A 23,452-nucleotide genomic window follows, 5' to 3' on the forward strand; every position below is an offset into this window, starting at 1 on the left:
TGTAGGGTAGGGTTGTGTAAAGTCATGAACAGGAGACATAATAAGGGAGATCTGAAGCAGACTTTTTATGTGAAATTTAATTTAAAGTTCTGTAAAATGGCCAGTGTTGCTACATCACAATTTGTTCTTGCAGCACTAAGTGTGTCCTTACGGCCAGCCTGATTGGTTTAGAGATCAGTTGCTGAGTTTTAATACTGGGGGAGCAGGTAGGGTTGTTATCAAATAAACCTGGAGTGAGGCAGTGAGTCGTGTGGGTGATTCCTTGCTGTGGTGGAGCTTCAGACATACCTAGTGGCAGGAATGAGGATGTTTTGGGGTGAGAATTTGAATTTGAGACAGAGGTCGCCTTTGCCTACTGGGCATTTATCCGAGGAGAAAGCTGAGCTAGGGGTTTGCTGGTGGTTCTTTTTTTTGTGTGGTGGTGTTTTGGTTTTTTGGTTTTGGTTTTGGTTTTGTTTGTTTGTTTTGTTTTCTTTTGTTTTTGCTTGATGGGAAACTTTGAGAAAGAAGGGCCCTTTGGGTGGGAGTTTGGGGTACCTGAAGGCAAGACAGTCCTCTGGCCTTGGTGTGCGCCACTGTCGTGCCAGGTGTACTTTGTTGAGTTAATACTTTGCAATTTTTATTCACCCTACTGAGGTTTTCAATACTTGTTAATTTGTTTTTCTTTTTTAAATACTACTTTCTTCTGGAAGTTTGGGAATGGATGAAAGCAAGTGGATAATAAGGGATAGCCATAAAACAAAGGTAATAAAGATGTAATATATTGAGGTTTAGGGGAGTGAGGAACTGTAACCCCCTTGGAAGCTTTCAGATGATCATGCTGTTTCTCTGGCACAGTTTAGCCATCTATCCCAGGATTAAATTTCCAAATGACTCTATAAGCTATCTTCAGGTCTTTTTAAAGGATGGAATTACATAATTAAAGATAACTTGACAGAATGTTACACCATGTTTATATATAATTTTCTAAATGTGATTCACCCAGGTTGTGAATACAGCTATAAAATTGGCCAGGTGGATAGCTGAATAGTTTAGCATGAATTTTTGTATTATCACAATTAAAAGGAAGCAAATTTTGGGAAAACATGTATTGTTAAGGTTTGATTTTGTTTTGAATGCCAGAGAAATCCAGTATGTTATTGAAAAAGAAAGAAGCAATAGGGCCCTGGGAGGTCTTAAATGTGAATATTAGCAGCATGTTTCTGGGTGAAATCCTCCCAAAATGTGCTCTGTGTCTTGGTGTTACTGTGTAATTGCCCCTTTGTTGGCTATCTGGGAGAGATCACAGGGCTGAAATTATTACTTTGGCCTCACACAGAGCCTAGTTTGGGCTCTTTCATTGCTATGTTTACTTTTTAATAAGTAATTCACTCTGGGAAATTACTTCTCCAGATCTCTGAAATTGGTGAGGGGAAGACTGAGAATTAGGTGAAACATATAAAGATGTGAAATTGAGGCTGAAACCTAATATCCAGAAAGGCTTTCTGTTAGCATAGAAGCAATAGAGTTAAAGCAAATATAACTTGAAAGTTGTGTAAAGGAGAGAGGGGAAAGAGAATACTTTGTGAGTTTCAGGAACACCACTTGGGTAACTATGTTTGAGAAGAAGAGTACTGCTTGTCTCTCAGTTTTGTTCAGACTTTGAAGACAAGTAATTTCTAAGTAGTCAAAAGTCTGGTGCAGTAGACTTCTAGGTTATTTCCAAAAAGTACAGGGCAATTTTATGATGTGAAATCGTTCATTTGCTACTCCTGTTGTTAAACTTTGCTTGTATCAGTAAGTAAATCCATAAATGTGAACATAAGTAGCCTCCCTAAAATGCTGCCTTGCAATTTATTTTGAATTTGCATTTGCCTTTTTGATAAAACAGTGGCTTTGGTGAGAAACTTCTCATTGGTATAGGCTTATTTAAAAAAAAACCCCAAACTTTGACAAGTACCACTGTGCAGTTCTGTAATTACTAATAATATGAAATAACATTCAAAAGCGGTCACGTTTTGTGTGTTGTCTGCCTTTTTCTACATTGAATTTGTACACTGTCATCCTGGTGGGGTAAAAGACAGAGATCCAGTTTTCTTCGTTACATGTGCAGTTCCAGCATATCTATCCAGGATTTTAAACCTTTTCTAGCAGCATCTGTAGTGCTACTGGAGTTTGTTACCTAATGCAGTGCAAGGAGTTTACCTCAAAGGCAGCCTCTTGATATCGAAGAAATTGGTTGCAGTGAAAAGGCATAAATATTGAGAAGATACCTTTCTGGCTGGATACTGGGAGGAAGCCTTTTTTAAATCTTTCTATTTACCTTTGGTGTTTTGAACTGCACTCTTCTGATAGTGGGAGTAAACAGTGGTGGGTAAAGAGGAGGCAGAACTTGGTATTACCTGCTTTCAGGTGAACATAGACTGATCTCTGGATCTATAATATAGTTTCACCAAAGGTTTGACCATACTTTTTACTTTTTTTCCAAAAAGTAAAAACCCAGAAGGCTGGTGAATGCTGTGTGGAGTTGAGGCTCATACACAGGTATGCCAGTGGGAATTGTTGAAGAAAGAAGTGATGCTTTTGCCAACCCACTGGTCGAGTGAGGACTGGACAGCATGTGGATGAGGAGACCTGGTGTGCAGTCTTGCTTGGCATTTGACAGGCCTTCTGTCAAAATATGTCAATATCCATCTTTGTGGAATAAAAACAGATACTTTTAATTGCTTAAAGAGAAATAAAGTTGAAGTGTATACAGCTGGAGTGTTAGTCTGTCCCAGACCTTGTCTGTCCCCCATTGCATCTGGGGTCTGGGTGTGTGCCCTCGTACGGGTACAGGGAGCAAGGTGCTACCCCGGGCATTCAGTATTCGTTCTGATCAGCACTTCTTTGTGCAAACACAATACAAATATTAAATTAGTCTTTGTTTTATTTTGTTTGTTAAATGTGTGCCTGCACAATGCAGACAAATTGCTGCTGGCACAGCTATTGTCTTCGCGGGGTTACTCTGGGGATGTATCTGACAGATCTCTATTGCGACACATGGAGGAAAATTCTGAGTGGTCTCCTCTTTCAGAAAATGCAAAAGCTTTTCACTTGGTTTTGTTGTATTTAATTAAAATAAATACACCCGGAGGCTTGAGCAATTGCTGGATGTTTAAAAAATAGGAATAGGAAGATTAAACAATTGAAAAAACATTGTAATGCACAAATGTATTATACAAAATGTATAAACTTATGTTAATAGGATGATAAAAATTCAGGGGAAAAACTGGCTTGAATATTTAAAAGGGTATCTTTAGATCCATTGCCCTTTAGGTCCTGTGCTGTCTTTCAATATTACTTAATCTTTGTATATACATTTTAAAATATTTAGATAATTATATTTTATATTGCCTTGTAGAAAACTGGGTTGTGTTACAGAGGTACTATGATTTTTTTCTGTGGATGCATCTGATGAACTTGGGCTATAGTTCTGCATGTGCATTTGATGGAATGTTACTGGTTTTGTTTAAGGGCTTAATTGGATTAGAGGGTGGTGGGTATTTTGTTACTTTCAAAGAAAACCTGTTCCTAAAGGACATGGTGGCTATTCTTTTATTTAAAATTACAAGTTACGGGAATCATCTGACAGAAGTGAGAAGAAACGAGAAAACAAAACTTTCTGAACGATTTGATTGCTTAAGCTGTCTGCAGGCAGAAGTAGAGTCGTGGCCTTTGTGTGCCTTGGCCAGCAGTGCAGGTGATGCTGGCCTCCTGCCCAGCTAGCGCTGCAGGCTGCAGTGGTCCCTGCTGAGGGATTTGATCTATTTTTTTACTGTAGATTACAAAGTGAATTTGGTTTCTCTGGTCCTCAGTTGTCTTCTGGAACTAGACTGGTGAGTGCTGCTGAGGTGGAAACGAGTGATGCTGGTGAGATGGTCCAGAGGCTCAATGCAAAGTCCTGCAGAGGACTCTCACCCAACTCCCTTGCTTCTGGAGAAAAAATGATAGGCATTTAGGAAATTTGAATGAAATATTGGAGGCTTTCTCAGTATAAATATTGTCACCAGAGATCAGAACATTTTACCCTTTGGTGTCAGGAGGTAGCGCGCATTGAGATCTAAGTGGCACATCTACATATTTCAACAACATTACGCTGCCTCTCCTGCCTTCACGTTTACTTTTAAGTTTCATTGGCAGACAGATTGCCTTTTATGTCCTTTCTGTGCACATTACGCCAGAAGGTTCCTTTGCAGAAAATAAATTTATAGTCACTAGCTGATAAAGGTCTTTCCACAGCGATCCTGCAGAAACCTTTTCGGAGCCATCCTTCCCGTTGTGGTGGCATCGCTCTGCTGTCTCTCACCGGAGGTGACAGTCTACCTGCAGTCTAACTGTATCTTTCGGTTGCAATTTTTCAGACCACATCAAGGAGAAACTGAAATTTGTAAATGAAGACGTCTTGGATGACTTGGTGCAAACTATTTTGCTGACTTGAGCTAGGCACTCTCAAAAACTGCTTTTTTTCAGTTAGGAGCTACAGGTTTATTTGGTTATGAGCCACCTTTGGATATGTGCTCAGATGCATACACGTGTGTGTGCATGTACAATATTTACTCTTCTAAACTGACATTTAAGCAAAGAACAAATCACTTGTGTTCACAGTGTGCTACTGTGGTTTGATGCCAGTGAGTGCTGGAGCTTTTCCGTGGTTAGCAGTGCCATTGTTTGCCGAAGCAAGCCCATGTTCTGATAACGTTACTTTCAGGTTTTGCAAACCATAATCAGTTTACATAGGTAAACTATTCAAGCTTTTAAAGTCTATCAAATCTGCCATTTTACGTGGTTCCTTCTTTTTGTGAATAGAGGTAGGCAAATGGAAAATAGCCTAGCAATCAGAAATTGTTCTTCACAAAAGGCCAGTAGTGAAAGTGGAGGTGTGAAAACACTTTTAAAGAGCAGAGATAGTGTATGGCATGATTAAAAAAAAAGCAAACTTTTTTGTCTGGAGTTCAGTTAAATTGAAAAAAATCTGTGGATATAATGAAACAAAACTGCTTTTGTCTCCTGTGTTGCAGCAGTCTGAACAGAATTAAAAAAAACCAAACAAACAAAAAACCAAACAACTGATTTGCCATGATTTGCTGACTTCCACAACTTGTTATTTTGCAAGAACAAAATATTGTCTAATACTGAAGTAAGAATTCTGGCTACACATTTATTGTGTTAATGTAGTTAGGAAAAAGTACTTTAAGGTTTTGTTAAAGCTTATCCAGTAACAAGATGTATTGTGATGACTTGAATATCTTAATAGCAAATTCTTCATCTCTTTAATAAGGAGGAAATGTAAAGAATATTATCAAAATAGTCTGTCTGACATGCGGAAAATGTTAAACTTTATCGCATTGCAACAAAAACAGACTCATTTATGGCTGCACAAAAAAAAATATTATATCCTGTGTTTGCCTGCTATAAATTTGATTTATTCCTCTAGCAATTACAGTCGCTGATTTGGTAAAAGTTGAAAACATTTCTTTTCCCCAAGCTTAACAAGACTTCTGCATTACCATTGCTAGTGCACTGCAATACTTTGAACTTGCTTAGCAGAGATGACAAAAGGTTTTAATTAAAATACTAGCGAGATAAAAAGAAATCATTTGTCTGCATTAACTTTGTACATTTCTCATAATTCTTTAATTCTTGTAATAAAGGAAAAATACCATGACAGTGATAAGAAGTTGTGCCCCCCTCCGTTCTCTCCCTCATCAGTAAAAGATTGTGTTGGAGCTCTGGGATATTTTGCTTAATCCCACTGTGGGCTCTGTAGTATCATTCAGTTGTTCCTTGTTGGTGCAGGATGAGGAGATACTTAGAAGGCTTCAATTCACCAGCAGGAGCACAATCCCAGCATGGTTAGGGATATGCTGAAATCTGTTCAAGCACCCCAGCCTTCCCAGCTCCCAAGTAATTGTAAAATAACTCACTCTTGAGTGTTATCCCATCTGAGTATTCTGAAATTAAAGACTATCAGCTACAAAACCAGTAGGATAGCTCAAGGACCTTCAGGAGTATTTCTGTCAAATACATGGTGATTTTGGTATGATACTAAAAATAGAAAACATTGTCAGAGTTCATTAAATCTTTCTACTCCTTTTTTTTTAAAAAATTTTGCTACTTTGTAATAAATATGTCATTGTCTGAAACATGATTTAAATAATGATGTAAATCAAGCAGAAACTTTGAAGTAAATCAGTTCCTTTGATCTTAATTTGTTACATTTCTCAAAGGGGAGGTTAATTATTAGTAGTTTGGAAATTATTAGATTGCCTTGATTTTTACTGCGAAGTACAGCTTTTAGAGTAAGGTAGCACCTTTTGTCAGCCTTCTAAACATATGTTATAATTGTCTGGCTATGCCAAATAAGCATCCTAGTACTTCATATTTTTGGTAGTTAAATCGTTGTTTACATATATTGAGTGCTGAATATATAGTTGTATTGCTGTCATCATTTGCATTCAGTTAAAATGCAATAAACAATATTGAATAGTTAACTAAGTTTTTCTTAAATTTATTTGGTACATAAATGAAAAGCAACAGTGCATTCTGATTTTTGGATTGGTAAGGGAGGGCTTTCAAGTTTTGAAATAGTTATGGGTATTAATTCTAGATAGTGACTGGAAAACAGTTTTGGCCCCAGAGAATTTTGTAAATGGTAGATTTAATCCTCTTGCTCTAAATGTTTATACCTAGATTGGAGAACGAAAACAAAGCTTCATGCTATGTTATTTCTTAATTGATTTCTTCTTTTGAGCAAAACAAGTATTTGAATTGAATTAACTGGATAAACTGAAATTAGGAAAAAAGCTGTTTCTGCATCAGTCAAAAGGTCAATCGTTATTTAGAGTTGGTTTAGTGCATTACTTTCAGTTGTTTAACCTGCTGATTTGCCTTTCTTGAAGACATGGCAAGCAGATGTAGCATTTTTAAACATATATTAAATTTGAATACCTTTTATACATAAATTAATTTTAATTTTATGCCTATTTACAAATATATAAAATGCATTGTAATGCTTTAGAAACATAAACCTAATTTATATTAAGTACGTTAGGACATTATTTAAGTATACGTTTAAAATAAACGTTTATTTTGCTTCTCAAGGAAAAATCCTTAACCATGTGAAAAGAGAAATTAATGTATCTGAGAGTTTCTTCTATACTGTGTCACTTATATGAGCATGTGGATAAGCATAAGGATCAAAAGAAATTAGGAGTTCTTTTATTTGTGATTACAAGAAATAATAAGTGTGACTATCCAAAGGTGGCCATTGTTATTGTATTGGTACTGTTTATCCTCTCTCTGAGTATGTAGTGGTGATGCAGCTGTTACAAGTAGTGTGAGAATCCATGCTGTAGTGTTTGCATTTCAGTTCGTGATGGTATAGATGTGAAATTGTAGGGCAAAATAGATGTGTGATGCATTTATTTTACTGTTATCAGTACATTCAAATTTTGGTGTTTTATTCTCATGTATATAATAGAAATACAAGGGTTTCTGAGACAGAATTTTGGCTTATTTTACTAAGCATAAACTGGAATGTTTGTATTGTAAATAACTTTATAAAGTGCTCTTTATTTTAATACTTTCTGTTGTAGGAGATCACTCATTGGGGATTATAATTTATGATAATTTTGGTTTGGGAGTGGGGAAGGCTGTTTATTAATTGAAAATATGCCTGTCTAGACTTCATGAGTATATTCATCCACATTTAATATGCATCTATAATAGATGCTCTATAGTAATGAGTGTGTGATAGAGTAAATGTATCAATCTGTGTTCACTTTAGGCCACCTGTATTTCAATTTTAAGCTGCATCTCACCTTTGGTGGGGGTTGGATGTTCCAGTGTGATGACTGTTGGAATTCCAGCTCTTGTCTGGGATGGTAGCATTGCTGCTCTGAAAGGAAAACATGTTTGGTTTGTGCAGACTGATGCTATTTCTAGTTTTAGTTACCCTGTTAGAGAAGGTAGAAATAAAAAACCCTAGTATGTTACATGAAGGTGTTAAAGACTGGTTATAAGTAGAGTGGGGTTTGCTGGTAGCAGTTTATCAGTTTGGACATTGCTGCTGATTCTTGAGTGTTAATGCATTCTTTGGGTCTGCAGGCTTTGTGTCAAAAGCCTTGTAGAGAGACAAATAAATATCAGCTCTTCGCTGCAATGGAGGAACACTTCCGGCAATACTCACGTGAGCTTGGACTGAGCTTAAAACCAATCAAGCCATTACACTGTATTGCATTAATTTTATAACATTTCTTATAACACAAGGGTTTTTTTCATTACAGCAGGAATTTGCTGTCCTGTGGAGGTATGCCACTGGGTAAGCAAAGAAGGCTGAGAGCTGTTAATCCTTGAAAGAACAGTCCTAGTCCTGACTTCATGTTGTCTGTCCTGTTGGTGTTACTCTTAGGAGTTTGTAATCTAGTTGTTCAGATCTCTTCATTTCTGCACCCTAGTGCTAGAGCTGTTCTGCTCTTCCGGTGTTGACAAGATACCTGTGTGCTTTTCTCTAGTTTGTTCTTAAACCCTTCAAAGTTCTCTAGAGTCCCTTAAAGTCAGTTCTGTGCAGGAGCCTGCTTGATGTGGAATTAAAACCTTGCAAAAGAGGAGGTGGGAAACCATGGAGCAGTGCTTGGAGAGTGCTCCTTTCTAGCCCATCCTGGTCAAAGAGGCAGTAACCACGTTCTGTTTTTTTTCTCTTTTCCAAGCTAGCTGGGAATCAGCACAGGTTTTTCTGGAACAACAGTATAACTGTGGCTTATATGATGTACAGAGCTGAGATTTTGAGATCTTGTGTATGGAATGAAATACTCCTTCTGGGTTACTCAGATTCCAAGGTTGGGTGAGTGTTTGGGGAATGGATACTTCGGATGAAAAGAGATCCACCTCTTATTCTATATGCATGAAAAGATACAGTAGGCTGATGTATAGTAGCAAATTTCTTAAAAAGAGTAACTCTAATCCTAATTGCTAATAATTAGCTACTCATAATTCTTGAAACGTGTCTTTATCCCTTTGATTACTTAGTAGCTAATAATAATTTGTATGCCAGTCATCCATGTTTCCTCATAACATGAACCTCTGTAAAGTTCTTCATGATGCCATTCATATTATACATTTGTCTAAAAAAGCTCGATACTCTGAGGAGGGGAGAGGAGGTACAACATGGGAAAGTGTATCAGAAAGGACATTCCTACTTTTTCTCCTGATTATTTTAGCACTGTGATGAAGAGAACAAGTGGATGACTCTTTGGAGGAGTGAGAAAAGGTGTGAAATGAAATGAGATTTCTAGTGAAAATGAGTCTCTTCCAGTGTAATTGTTCATCTTGTTCCAAGCTAGAGCCTTGTTTGGCTTTGCATCCTCTCTTTTGAGAGAACAGTCAAGGAGCAGTATAGAGTCATATAATGACTTAAAAGATTCCAGGAAACTAGAAGGTGAACATGGCCTACGTGTGCTTGATGCCGTGAAAGTCCAATCTGTTTGCTTCAAACATTGACAGCAACTATTCCTGTTTAGTCATGGAGAGTGTTGCTCTGTAGTGCTTACACGAGTTACACGAGTAATGAGAAAATGCACTTACCTTGCATCAGCTCCGTGAAGAGCTCCAACCACTTCTTGTTTTTTCAGGCTCGTGCATGTGTTGGTCTGCCAGCTTGGCTGTGTCGGTACTGCTGAACTAGAGGAAAGTCTGTAATCTGGTACGCCTTGGAACGAGATGACGTGGCTGCTGCCCTTTGCTACTAGCAAGATCTGTGGGCTGAATATTGATGTGCACCTCTACCCAAGTGATGCATATCTGTGATTGTTCCCACTCCTTAGACGCTATTGGAAATTGGGGAGAGATGTACAGCTGAGCTTGGATAAAATAGTAATGTGTCAGTTGGATGTATCTGAAAAAATTTAGCCCCCCTCCCTGCAGCAGTATAGGTAAGATAAGTCTTTGACTCTGCATGGGTTTTGCTGATCAATATAGGGAGCCCTGTAGGAATTACCTTGTTACAGTAAACGTTTAGCAAGTAAAACATAGGCGGGGACCTTATGGGCATCTGAAGTAAAATCCTGGTCAAACCTTGAGATGCCCAGGGTGGAGCATGAATTTTCCCCGGTGCCACAGGATCCTCAAAGAAGATAGAGCACATAAGCAATGTTTCTAGATTTTGTACAAGTGGGAGTAGTGGTGTCATTTCTCCCTGGAAATCCTTGTAACTTATTCATCAAACTTAGTCATACCTGGCACTTGTAGGTAAGAGAGATTGTTCAGAATCTCTCAGGAAATTATTTTGCCTTATGTTGAGAGTTTTGTTTGCTTTGTGCCCAGAACTCTCATATTTCCATGTTTGACCTGCTCCAAGAACATACTATCAAAATAACTGATAATGTTTAAAAAGACAATACCAAGAAACCAAATGTTTATCAGCTCCCTTGGTCCCCCCCCCCCCGAAGAAATCTGTGAATAGTTAGGCAAAGACATGCATATAATTCTGTAGTCCAGCTTTGGCTGAAGAAACCTGGGCTGCTGATGGTTGTTTGGATGGTGTCAAGGGCTCATCTGCCTTCTATATCAAAGGGTTCTGCAGCTAAAAAGTTCATCAGAGCACTGATACTCAGTGCATCTCTCTGGTTATCCTGGGTCTTAATTAAGCCAAACATGAAATGTCAGCTCCTTCAGCTCTAGAAATACTCATGTGACTATAGCAAAGGGCCTGGCAAGTATTGGCCCGGTGGTGCCAGAAGAAAGGACAGATTTGTGGAGTAGTGTTGTATTCTTTCTAACTTCCTTAGTGTGTCAGGGTGCTGTGTTGGATGGCTTAGAAACTCCAACCCTGTTAGTCAACATTATTGCAGTAGTAGGCAGGAGCAGGGTTTCTTCTCAGCCACATGCCTAGGATTTTTTGAGTGCAGCCTTTTGAGCCTGTCTAAAGCACGTGGGACTTCTCTATACAATCATGGCTTGGTTCTCCAAGGTCTATCTAGCCCTTCATGTGAATCATGCATTTTGTTGTCTTTTGTGTTTTGTAGAGATTGAAGACTGAAGCAATTGCTGAGCTGAGAGCTCCCTTGTGACACAGAATTGCATTTTTCATAGAGAGAAACTGGCACTTGAAATCATAAAAGATGGATTTTATTTTTATTTTAATTGTTCTGTCCGTGTGCCCAGCTCTGTTCTACACTTTGGGGGAGCCATGATATTCTTAGGATATCTGCAGAGTTCTTGAATAAATTAATGTAGAATTTGGAAAACAAACTGACTTTGTTAATTATCAAAGCAGAAGATGCCTTAGCACTAACTCTATCTGCATAGCTAAGACCAGTGTAGCTCAGATGTGTTCAAATCAAATGCTTCTTCATCATCTTAAATAAGTTTTCTCACTGATTTGCAGAATATAAGCTTGGTTCTTTATTATACAATATACAATTTCTGTGAACTAGATATTCACCAAAGGTAACATTAGACACTGAGCAAATAATTGTTTCCTGTCACACTGCATTAGTAACTGGGAAGAAAGGGTTTCCTAATTTGTATTTGTGCAGAACTAAATATAGCTCTAGTGAAGCTTAACTTCAGCTCCAGCCATTCAATTCCCTAAGAAATTGAGTACTGTGTTTGTCAGTCACTGGAAAAACGACTTCGTGTGCGTGTGCTCCTTGCCCTCCCACTTTCCAGTTTTATAATCTTAGGGACTTGAATGTGAGGCTGTCCAAACTCTGAGAAAATCCTCGTAGTCCTGGGTTACTGCTGTCTGCAGGAACTATGGCAGAATTTTTTTTCTCTTAGGAGTTTGAGGATATCAAGCCCTGACTGCATTCCCCATTCCATATTTAGCAAAAACAAGGTTAAGTTGTCCTGCAGTTATGTTTTCCAGCAAAAACTGCTCTGACTTTCCATCTAAAATCTGGAATTTATTAGCTGTTCTATTCTAGTCGTTCCGTAGAGCTTATAGCCTGATGCACAAGATCTTAAAAAAAATGTTAAGAGGTATTCAGATTGGGATGTACCAGTGAAATCATGCTGGTAAGAAAAATCTGATGTTACGGGAATGTGTATAGAATAGGTTGTGTCTCCTCCCTGGCAAACTTATAAGCTTATGTCTGTGCCTTGGTATTGAGTCTGGCAGCTGTGGGATAACAACCTTCGTGCTGCATTTGCACTGAAAAGGCAGCACTGCTTCCCGAGATGATGGAAATGCCAAATGCTGCTTTTCGGAGCTTGTGTCTTTCAGCTGGCATCTGTGAGGAGAATGCTTCAGGTTCATCTCTTTCAGCGAGGCTACGTGTGAGCCCAGGCTCAAAATAGTCCCATTCTTTTTTTGTATTAATTTGAATTCTTCAAGATAAGTTAGTCCTCCCTGGCTGTCTCTGCTGGACACTGAGTGGGAGGAGTGTGTTTGAAAGGTCTGAGGGATCTTCCATCCAGGGTTTGTAGAGAACCAAGACAGTGCTTCATCATTCATCTGTGTCACTTCAACCTTAAGAGTACTACTAACTTGTGCATTTTATCCGTGCTCTGCCTGGTTCCATCAGTGCTCTGCCCGACTTTGTCGTGTTGTCGGTGATACTCATAATTAGGAGGAGGTTGTTGCTGGTGGGGAGGAAAAGGAATCCCATATTGTCTGTCTGTCTGCACCTATACTCTTACTACAGAGAGATCCTTTGAAGAAGTGATCTTAAGAAATCCAAAGAAAATTGCCAAGGTTTGTAACAGCTTTCCTCCTGGCAGTCTGTGGTTTATTTATACTGTAGGATGTGACAGGCAATTCCTGGTGCCTCAGCTCTGTCTGAAGTGTGAGTGATCGCTGGAAACACGAGTGATTGCATTACTGCTTTCTTCCCTCCATTGGGGAGAAGTTTTGAGTTTGAACTCTCCCCTCACTGAGATCTTTGAAGTTGGATCTTTAAAATCATTCTCCATTCCAAAGACCTACTAGTGCAATTGTCGTCCTTCCCATCTAAGGACTGGACCAGCCTCTCTTCAGAGGCCATTAAAGCTGCTCGTTTCATCTGCCAGAGAGGTCAGCAGAGAAAGACATAAGTAAGTAATTATTCTCTTCCTCTCTTCTCAGCAGCTGAGTGAGCTCTGGAAGTTGAAACATCATTAAATCTCTGAGCAGTGTGGATGGTCTGCAAGCCAGCCATGCAGCCCATGTCACATGGCAGGGGGAGGGCTGAGTAACAGTTGGTATTTAGAAACTAATTAATATTTGTGAATAGCAATGTGCTGTTAGTAAGAAAACAATTCAGTCTGCTTGTGAATATTTATGATGATGACTTTCAACACTGCTTGGATCATGCAGTGCTTTTCCAGCTGCTGCACCTCCTCTTGTGTCACAACATTTCACACCAGGGTGAAAATATTCTCCGCTGCGCGGATCCGTCCCACAGGGCAACAGCCGGCTGAGCAGCACTGTGGAGTACACACTCTTGAAAGAATGCTCTCATCAGTTCAGCGTTAGTGGAACGCTAGATCCCAAACATTTGAAGTATTCTTTGCTGATGGAGTAAGCCATACAAATTAGCTTGAGATTTCGTCCCATTAAGAGCTAAACCATGCACAGAGGTAGTGCTATGTTTGAAGAAAAAGCAGGTGTTAAAGGTTGTTCTACCTCTTAATGTTGTATGCGAGTGTTTTACAGTAGATCAAACTTGCCTAATGTAATCTTCATAATGCTTTCATTTAAAAAGCTCCCTGTGGTTTGTATTTGTTGAACTGAAAGAGCAGAATCTACTTTGTAGCTTGGTGAGGCGGGGTGTTCCACTGAACATGTGTTCACACTGTCATTTGGGAAAGATAATAGGTTTTTAACCTCTGTCAGTGTTAGACGGAGGTATTTATGGAGCTCTGTTGGAGCTGTGCCTAGGCAGGTAACCTTGTGATGCAGGTTTTTCACAATTTGCCATTTTCTTGTGTTGAGCTGTGGCTTTTCTTGGCCCCTTGCAGTGCCTCTTGCAGCGTCAGCCAGCATGGGAGCTCACCAAGAGATGAGGAATTCCTTGCTGTTGTGAATGCTGCAGAGAAAGCTCATAGCTGCTGGTGTTGTCTGTTCAGTAAGCACTGTCTCATAGATTGAAAACTCAGCCTTGAAGAGTTCCAGAAAATATTCCTGGCTTGGCACATGGAAACTGGCAAAACCCACTGAGGTGTAGTGCTCATGTTTTCAGCAGCAGAAATGTCCAGGTGCAGCTGGAGGTGCTGGGCTCTTGTTCAGAGTGCTGCAGGGGACGTGCAGCATGGCACTCACTCCTGGCAGCTTCCCCACTGCTCCTGATGGCCTTGAGTTTAACTTGTGGGAGTGGGGGAGCTGTGTCTACTTCAGTGTGCTAAAATCCTGTTGTTATGGTCTCTCTTTCGTCACTCGAGGCCTCCAGCAGCCTAAATTATCAGATGGAGACTGCAGCATGCTGCATGGAGGGGGTTATCTCCAGTGAATGCCATCACCACTTTCGTCACTGCTGATTAATTTTTTTTGTTAATATTTAATCCTCAGCAGCAAATACCTAATGTTTATATGCCCTTTCCCTGTAAAAGCAGAACATTTCCTTTGTAAAGTCAGTTAAGACATCCAAAGCTGAATCAGTGTAAAACTTTAAATGTATCTGTCAGATGAACAGATGCAAAGAAATTCAGAGCAGAATTTGGGTGTGCACAGGTCCTCTTGTGGCAGGGATTTCCAGGAATCTTCAATTGCTTATTAAACAGTGCTTAATATGACAGAGATTATTTTCTAACCTCATCTTAAAATTCGTTGCTGAGTCTTAGTATTTTCAATGTAGAAGAGGTGGTTTGGTGGGTTTTTTGGTGGTTTGTTGTTGTTTTTTGTTTTTTGGGGGGTTTTTTTTTAGTGACATGTTTCCACTTCCTTTTCTAGCAATAGTGTCACTGTGGTGTAGCAGAGAATAGTTGACTTGAACTGCCCCTGTTACACAAATGTAAAAAGCTGCTTAAGCTTTTGGGAGAAAGAAGTTTCTAGTGAAATAGATGAGTATGTGCCATGAATGACTGCAACTGTGTGTTAGAACTATAACAGATTCATAAGGTTTCCAAGGAATATGTTTAAAAGAATGCCTAAAAAGCAGTATAACAATTAGCAGCAGAGACTGATATATTTAAATGAAGTCATTAATTTAAAGTGTTGGCTTACAGAAATTTCAAGCATTTTTATGCATTTAATAAAGGGTTGCTTTTTAAGTAGCTTAAGTGTCGTTGTCTGGATGCAACATGTCCTGGGAATTAACAAACCACTTACTGCTGGATGGATTCCACTCTGATGCAACTGCCATTCCTGCAGAAAAGACTGTTAAAGAAAGTGGAAAGAGCCAGTACTGAAATGGTCATACTATTAGTCTGGGGGAAGGGAGAAAACAAATCTATGTAATCTCTCTTCTGTTTATTTAGTATGCTGATCTGTGCCATGGGCATCAAGGTGGATGTGTACATGCCTAAAAGAGGGCTTTCTTCAAATTTCAGAGAGCCTGGCAGGAGGTGCCAGGGTACTTGTCTAAAATTCTCTCCTGAGGGATGGGGACCAACAGTGTAGGACAGCTGAAGGTGGAAGTTGGTGATCTGATAGTGAGGGAGAGGTACTGGGTTATAAAACTGGGACCCTGTGTGAAAGGAGGAGAAACTTACAACATGTTCTAGACAAAGGGGCTTGCAGGGATAGAAGAAAGAAGGACAGTGTGGTGAAAGTTATAGAAAACCTACTGAGGAGCATTGTGCATAGATATTGGCAGGGTAAGACCTCCGGGTTTAGAACAGGAGCACGCTCAGAATAATTACAGCCAAGGCTGCCAGTGTATGCCAGAAGTAAATATAGTAGTGTAAGCACTGCTACAGAGTCATTGAAGTCAATGCTGCATAACATAAATTGCATAATATATTTGTTTGTGAAGGTTATTAGAGCACAGTTTTAAATGGCTGCAAGTCCTTGGAAAGGTGAGTATATTCTGGTTCTCTGGGCTGAGGTTTCCAATATGTCCCAGTCTGATCTGGGGGCAAACTGCCAGCAAGAAGGGGGAGGTTGCTCTTCCCCTCCTACCAGCTCCAGTGCTTGTCTGAGCAGCTCCTGAGCTGGTTCCACACAAAGTGCCAGGAGCAAAGGAACTGCCCTCTCCCCTCAGAAATGGAAAAAATTGGGGGGATTTTTACTGTCCTGGTCAGCTGAGTTGTTGAGGGCATGAGAGAGGAGTTCCAGGGGGTGTGTGTATGAGGGGGTAGGTGGAGGTATCTCTGAGCACAGGGGACACTGGGCAGGTAGGCTGTTCAAGCCTCATGTCCCACCTCAGAATCGGAGCAGACCCTCTCCCTCTCCCACCAGGGATATGATGGTCAGTGCATGATGCGGCAACCATCAGACACCCAAATTTCAGGGCACTGTCACACTCTCCGTAAGAGAGCTGAAACTGTTTACAAAATGCGTACTTTGTAAATGATAAAGACTAAATAATGTATTCTGTGCATTTGCATAATTTTGAATCACTTATCCTTCAGAGGGCTGTAGTCATTTGGCTCATGTTAAAGTATGCTTAGTGGAGTAGTTGAGCTCAAGCCACCAGCTGTGGGTTGAGCTGACACTGAAGATAGGAGGTATGTTTTTAGGAAGACCACACATGTTCCCTGTGATGTTCCTGGCATCACGGAGCAGTGTCCTGGGGACTCAGAGGTGAGACAGGTAGGAGGCAAGGTCAGTGCTGTGAAAGGTCAGGGTGTCTTTCAGAAAGAGCTTGAGACCCAGAGCAGTCGAATTGGGGCATATCTCCATGGTGATGGCATGCTGCGTCATAACCTTGGAAGGCATTAGGAGATAAGCTTCTGCTCTGCACTTGGGATGGAGGGGGTTACCAGCTGAAAATGCTGGAGAAACACATCTTCGGGCAGTTGCAAGGTGACAGCGGGGCACAAGGATGGGGTTGGGCAGAAGATGCTGCTGTGGGTGATACAGGAGACAGGTAATACCAAAGATGGGGAGTCACCAGTGAGCAAACTCCAAGATCTTGCTTGATTTGGGTGGGCAAATGAGCCCTGACAGGGAGGTGGTATAATTCATTTTTTATTGTCAGGGAAATAAACTTAAGGGATAGGGAAAAGCTGTTTAAGCTGCTGGATCAATGTTGGCATGAAAACAAATGGATAAAAGCTGTTCAGGAATAAGTGTTAGGCTGAAAGTTTTTTAACTACTGGAGGAGCTCAGCTCTGCAGTTAGAATTGGATGTGGAGGCTGAGGAAGAGCACTGTCAGTATGTGAGGCTCTGTTGCTGTGATTTGGGTTCTTGGATGTGATATCTGTCATGGAGGGCTAAGCTAATGATCTGTAAACATCTTTCCTGCTTGCTTGGTGGTGGATTATCATGATTGTGTCATGTGCAAGGAGAAAAGGGGAAATTGTCCGTCGCTGTCATGGTTTTAGAAGTGCTCTATGGGAATACGTGCTCAACTGAACTGTTTCTTCCCCAGGGTGGAGAATTCATGTCATTAAGCAAAGTTTTAATCTTTGCTCTACCTTTAATCTGTGAATGTCTCTGCTGTTTTGGTCACTTATGACACTTATTCTTATGTTGTTTGTTTTTCCCCTAGGTATTTTTATGGCCTCTGTCACAGTGGTGTCTCAGTGTCTTCCAGGCATTTATGGATTTATTCTGAGAACGTTCCTGTGAGGTAAGGAAATATTATCACTTGGTTTTACAGACTGGGAACTGAGACAGAGGGAGACAAAGGTTGCAGTAGTGTTGTAGCATAGCCAGCAGTCAAACACTGATTGCCAACAAGTTCATTATTGTCCTAATCCTATACCCAGCCACCTATCTCTGGCATATTTTCTTTCTTCCTCTTTTTACTTATTTGTTTTTTCTTTTTGTGTCTCGTCTGAGTTTTAGTAGCAATAATCTGCAAGGAGCTGGGAGGACCTGTGGAAAATATGATTAGGGATACTGGTGTTCTTTTTTTAACATTGTTACTTATGAGTTAAAATTCCTTTCTAAAAATATCGGCAGATCTGTTTATGTTGAATTATTAGCATGTTTAGGCTTCCACAGATAAGCTGCCCTGCCTTTTTGAGTCAGTAACTCCTTTATCCTACCTGTCTAGGCTTGTGGCTCTTGAATTTCTACCCTCCCTAAGCTAATGCCTTCCCAATCACCTAAAGCAATGCCAAGAATTTCATCATCCATGCAAAGATCTGGTTCATGTCAAGACAGGTGTAAAGTTTCTCAAGCACACTTATATATAATTACTGTTTAACTTTATTTTTCAAAGATCTTTCCAAGCCAGCTAAAATGTGCAGCTTTGAGCTCCCAGATTCTCCCAGAAATTGGATTTCAGTGCCTGATTAGTGATGCTGATCCCTTTCAAAAGTATTGCAAAGTTCCTGACACGTGTGTGCACTGAATTACAATTTAGATCATAGAATCAAATATCATGAATAACAGCTTGAAAAATGTCTCTTTTCTTTTCCCCTTTTAAGTGAGGAATTTTTAAGTTAGGTCTCCCTTGAGCCCTTTCTTCTCTTCAAGATGGTATTTAAAGTGTGACTTTTATTACTTGAAGAATTTTCTTAGAGTTACAGCAGTGTTATAAGTTAGGAATGCACTAAGAGGCTCTGATCAATATTTTTATTGTATGTAAAATCATCAAAATTATTGAAAATATAACATTGCAAAGGAATATTTAATGCCATCTTTCTAATTTCACAATCTGTAAGATACACATACTCGATCACATTTATGCCCTTTATTAGTGTGTATTACATGTCCTTGTGTCCCCAAGAATAAGGCCCTAATGACTCACCAACTGTCTCAAAGTGTACTAAATAAGATTAAAGAGCTGGCCAGTGACCTTAACAGTCAATTAGGCTATATGTTACTCAGCCCAGTATTTGTTGAGTGTAGAAGAGTAGCAAAAATTCATTAGCTAAGATGCTGATGCTTGAAACAAGCAACATTTCTCTAACATCAGAACTGGTGTTGCTGCTTAAGTGGAGATAGAAGCGCATGTGGTAGGTATGTCCGTGTATGTGTGTTTGAAAGTACTGCTGATGTGGCCCTGGGGCGGGGAGAAAGCTGCTCCAGGTCTTTTGGGCTCAGAGCCTTGTGGAGCAGATCCTGCCAGCACCTGGTGCTGGGTTGGGCAGTGGCAGGCACAGCTGGAGGTGGTGCTCAGGGTTTGGGATGTGCTGCCCCAGAGGTTATGCAGAGGCAGCACAGTGGGAGGGTTCAGAGCCCTTGTGTTTCACAGCAGCAGCAGGGCAGGGAAGGATGTGTTGGTGTGGTGTATGGCATGCTTGGTTTTCCTCAGAGGTGAGCCCGGGCTGGCGTGATTGCGTTTGGGCGCAGGCAGGAGGGTGAGCAGGAAGGCTCTGGGCTGCTGTGCCCACTGAAGAACAGAGTTTGAATACTGGATGCCTTTTCTCCCTTAGCTCAGGAGATGGGACATGAACAGGTGCTGAGTCTGCAGAGGTGCAGACAGGTCAGATTCCCTGTTCCCCAGTAGCTTCCTTGCAGGCTCACCTGTCCCATGGAGCTGTCAGCTTGAAGCCAGGCTGGCTGGCAGTGGCCAGCAGGGCCGAGTATATCCCTGTGATGGGCAGCCTTGGTGAGCTGCAAACCTGGACAGTATCTGAATTATGATAGCATCTGTCATCTTAGGTTCACATTTCTTAACTAATCATCTGCATTTTGTTTTGTATTGTGTTTGGAAGCACTGTAGAGCAGTCTTAGTTTGGAGATGGCCACCCCCCTGGGAGGGCACTACGTGGTGACAGAAGTGAACCAGAAGTGACATTACACGGGAGCTGAGGCAGCAGCTTGGTTGATGCAGCTCCTCAGCTAAACAGCTGTCCTTGAGGGCTTCTCAGTTTTATAGCACTTCGTTTCTGGTATGTGTAGTTATGAATGGTTTCAGCTGACCCTGAGAAAGTCTTCTGTCATTCTTAAAGTAAACTCAGGTTTTAGGAAAGAAAAGATGACAGACTCAGTCAATAAAAAGTGTGGCTGAAAGTACAGTTTGAGTGGCATGCAATTATATCTTTTAAAGTAAATCAACTTTCTGGAACATAAATTGGGCAGAATATCCCTGTTCTAGGTCATGCTTTATCTGTGGGGTTTTCTTTTAAAATAATTTCCCTAATAATTATTTGGGGGAGGCAACAGGGGAACCTGGGAACAAAGTGGATGAATGGGAGAAAAGAGAAAAGGAAGCCTTTTCAATCATGTCAGGCTGAATCTAAAGCATCAAGGAATGATGTTGCAGGAGAACCCCTGAAGATAAACTGTAACCTAGATTAGCAGAATACAGATTAAGTTTTCAGGAGTTTTGAGACAGCACTGTGTCCTGAAGCAGTCTTTTGTCATTCATTTAAACTAAAATTGTTGTATGGTTGCATTTTCAAGGATATACAAAAGTACCTATTTATTTGAATGTTACAGTCATGAAGTTAAGAAATTTATTAAAGTGAATACTGGTTGAAAAGATTAAAAGAAAAACAAAGTTAAGATTTTTCATCTGAACTGGCTATTGCTGAGGAAATACTGTATATCTATGTGGTTAGGGTTTTCGGGATTTTTATACAAGCAGCATTACTACTGGAATTGCAGTTGAAGCTGAGACTTCTACACAATTAGTTTGTTTCATTCTGACTTTAAAGTGTAAAACTGTTGTCATTGGGTCACTCTGTCCTCTTATAATACTTTGAACATTTTTATTCTTTAGTTTATTTACATTTTGGAAAATGTGTTGCCATACCGTATTCTAATTGAAGGGTTGTTTTCTGTAATAGAGGTTACATATTTCTACAAAATGCTGGCACAAAACTTACTTGATTCAAAGTGATTTAATTGCATGTTAATGCCATATTGGCTGGAACATACTTATAATTAATGCAAAACAGTGAGTTGCCCCTTACTTTTCACTGTAATCCAGTGAACAGTGTTTTCTGGCTATACTTAAATGACAGGCTCAAAAGGGCATTGGCAGAATTTGCTGGTGTAATTCAGCTTTATTTATATATGACTATGTATTTTTTGGACTTAGGAGTCTTTGCAAGTCCTTTTATCTCACAAATAAGTAGATTGCTTTAATATATTTTGGAACCCAAAGGGCACAACTACTGGCCATTTACCAGGCTTCATATGATGAGTGTTGGAGAATGCATGAGGAGATGGAAGGGTGGGGTTTAAAGCTCCAAATTTGCACTTGTAAAATTCCCTTCTGCTTTGAAGGTGTTTGCTTTAGCTGTCTACAGGGATACATATTTTCAGAAGTTTATTTATGAAAAAGAGGCTCAGGAGATGCCGGAGATGTTACAAGATTTAAACATATTTGCAAAATTGAATGCGAGCTTTAGCCCACTGGTCTTTTTCATTTCCTTTTGTATTTTACGATGAGCGTATTGGTAGGTGGCTTTTGTGTTGTCACTTCACCTGTTTAATTTAAATTTAGGTATCTGAGGGTTGTGCAATAAAGGTAGAATCTCCATAACTGGCAACATAACCTTGTCATCTTGCAGAGTCAGCACTTGCTCATGCTCTGGCGCAACGGCTTTGAATAGCTGCCACCCCATGTGTGTGTTTCCTAAACTCGAGACAAGTGCTGAACTCATTAAAAATACATGCTATATAAGTTAATGTGCATAAGGAGTTTTGGTGCTGAGATCTCCTTTGAGGCTACATTTAACTCTAATTAACTTGGTTTCGTTCCGTCTACTATCAGCACAGGCTTGGCTGAAACCAGCCAGTATTGGTTAAACTGTGGGTTTGAAGTAGAGCCCAGCGGGGTGATGGATTAAAAAGCACGGAGTTGTGACTGTGCTGGGGTTCCCTGTGCCTGTGCCAGCTCCTGGGGCTCTGCTGGGCATGAGCACCAGCTGTGCCATTCCTGGGGCACAGTGCCACAGCAAACGGATGCGCATCCCATCGTACTCTCGGGCAAAACTCTGGATTTCTAAGGACGCCTGAAATAATGAGGTTTGTTGAGCTGTGGCTGAGCAATTGCATGACACCAAACTCCTCTGACTAAAATAGAGTCTGAATTTTTCTGCTAGTGGAATAAGGAACAGCAGCAGAGATTACCAGTATTTTCCTGTTCTGACTGTTCTCTCTATTCGTACCTTGTTTTTATTCATCATTAACTCCAAGATGAGATCCAGGGGTTCTGCTAATTATGATATGTTTTTCAGGGGAGGCAGACAGCAAGACAGGGATTACTGATGGTGGCATTTGCGGTAGGGACAAGTATCAGCAATATATGGATGGGAAATATGGGGTGGTTTTTCTGTCCTGACAGTGTTGGAAATCGAGCTTTATATTATGTCCAGTAAAGCAGGTTTCACTGAAAGCTGATTATAGTATTTTGTGAGAGAAAGTTTTCAGTGTATCACTCTGGAAGAAAATACTCACAGATCCATATTCAAGGGTAGGCTGCTGTACTTTGTGTAACTGGAAGAATGCATGGATTTGTTGCATTTTCATCACAGCTAGCAAAAGAAAATTATTTTCTCCCTTCTTTTGACTTGTACTAGGGTTTTAGTCTTGCAAAAGGATTTTCTAGGTAGAAGTACCAGGTAAAATGGATTCTGGATTTAAACACCAAGTGGGGTGGAAACCTCCAGCCAGCAGTTCTTGAGTGTTCACTGTTTCTTGAAAATTGGACTTTGTAAAATACAGCAAGCTGCATACACTAGAAATTGAGGCATTCAAATCACTAACTGCTTTTAAAAAGTGACAGAATCTCCATTAACACTGCATCTTCTGCCTAGGGGATCACGGAACAGAGCCTTGATTTTTGTTTGAGGATGGAAAGGAAGCAGTTTAAGAAGTTACTGTGCTTCAGCTGAAATGTGGTAACAGCACACAACCATGTCTAGTTCATTTTGCTGAAAAACAAAATAGAAATCACAGAGGATGATCTAAGGCTGTCTGTTTTGTTTTGCGTAGAAGCAGACTAGCAGTGATCCTGTAGCATCTTGCCACATTTCAGCCATGAGGATGGTAATTTCCAGCTGATGAAAGGTAAATTATGGCTTGAACAGGTGGATGCACTAAACTCTTATATGCTCCAAGATACCTGTCAGTGTCCGTGGAGGAGTGGGACTTGCTGTGCCGGATTGGACGAGTGGTCAGTCTAATTCAGTACACTACCCCTGGCAATGATCAGTGGTGGATAACTTAGGCAATCAACAGGAAATTGTGCTATTGGTTATCAAATGTTTTATCTACTGTGGAAGTGTTGGATTATTTTTCTTTCTTTTAACTTATAAAACCAAACCAGGCTGATTTAGTAATTGAAAGAGTCCCTTCTAAAATACAGTTAAAATTTCTCTTTGTATCTTCTTGCACAGACAAGGAGTTTATTGACATTTCTTACTGTTTTCCCTTCAGACACCCCAGCTTGAGGATTGGTCTAAACCGTTTGCAGTCTTCAGTCTAGCTCAGACTTATCTTTC

At 40.2% G+C, this 23,452-nt stretch overlaps 1 protein-coding gene across 12 annotated transcripts in view; it reads left to right on the top strand.

Annotated features, from left to right (window-relative positions):
• Positions 1-23,452, top strand: part of PTPRF (protein tyrosine phosphatase receptor type F) — a 381,489-nt gene that overhangs the window by 75,754 nt on the left and 282,283 nt on the right. For 11 of the 12 annotated variants that reach the window (XM_066192652.1, XM_066192651.1, XM_066192663.1 and 8 more), the window contains exon 2: positions 17,593-17,673. The gene's annotated coding sequence lies outside the window, so the exon portion shown is untranslated. Of the gene's footprint in view, positions 1-9,931; positions 9,951-17,592; positions 17,674-23,452 lie in introns of those variants that run through there. The other variant, XM_066192653.1, reaches the window with a different exon arrangement.

The sequence above is a fragment of the Chamaea fasciata genome, unplaced genomic scaffold (genome assembly GCF_029207755.1).
Source record: "Chamaea fasciata isolate MVZ Bird 193981 ecotype frontalis unplaced genomic scaffold, bChaFas1.0.hap1 SCAF_10, whole genome shotgun sequence".
Taxonomy (NCBI): Eukaryota; Metazoa; Chordata; class Aves; order Passeriformes; family Sylviidae; genus Chamaea; species Chamaea fasciata.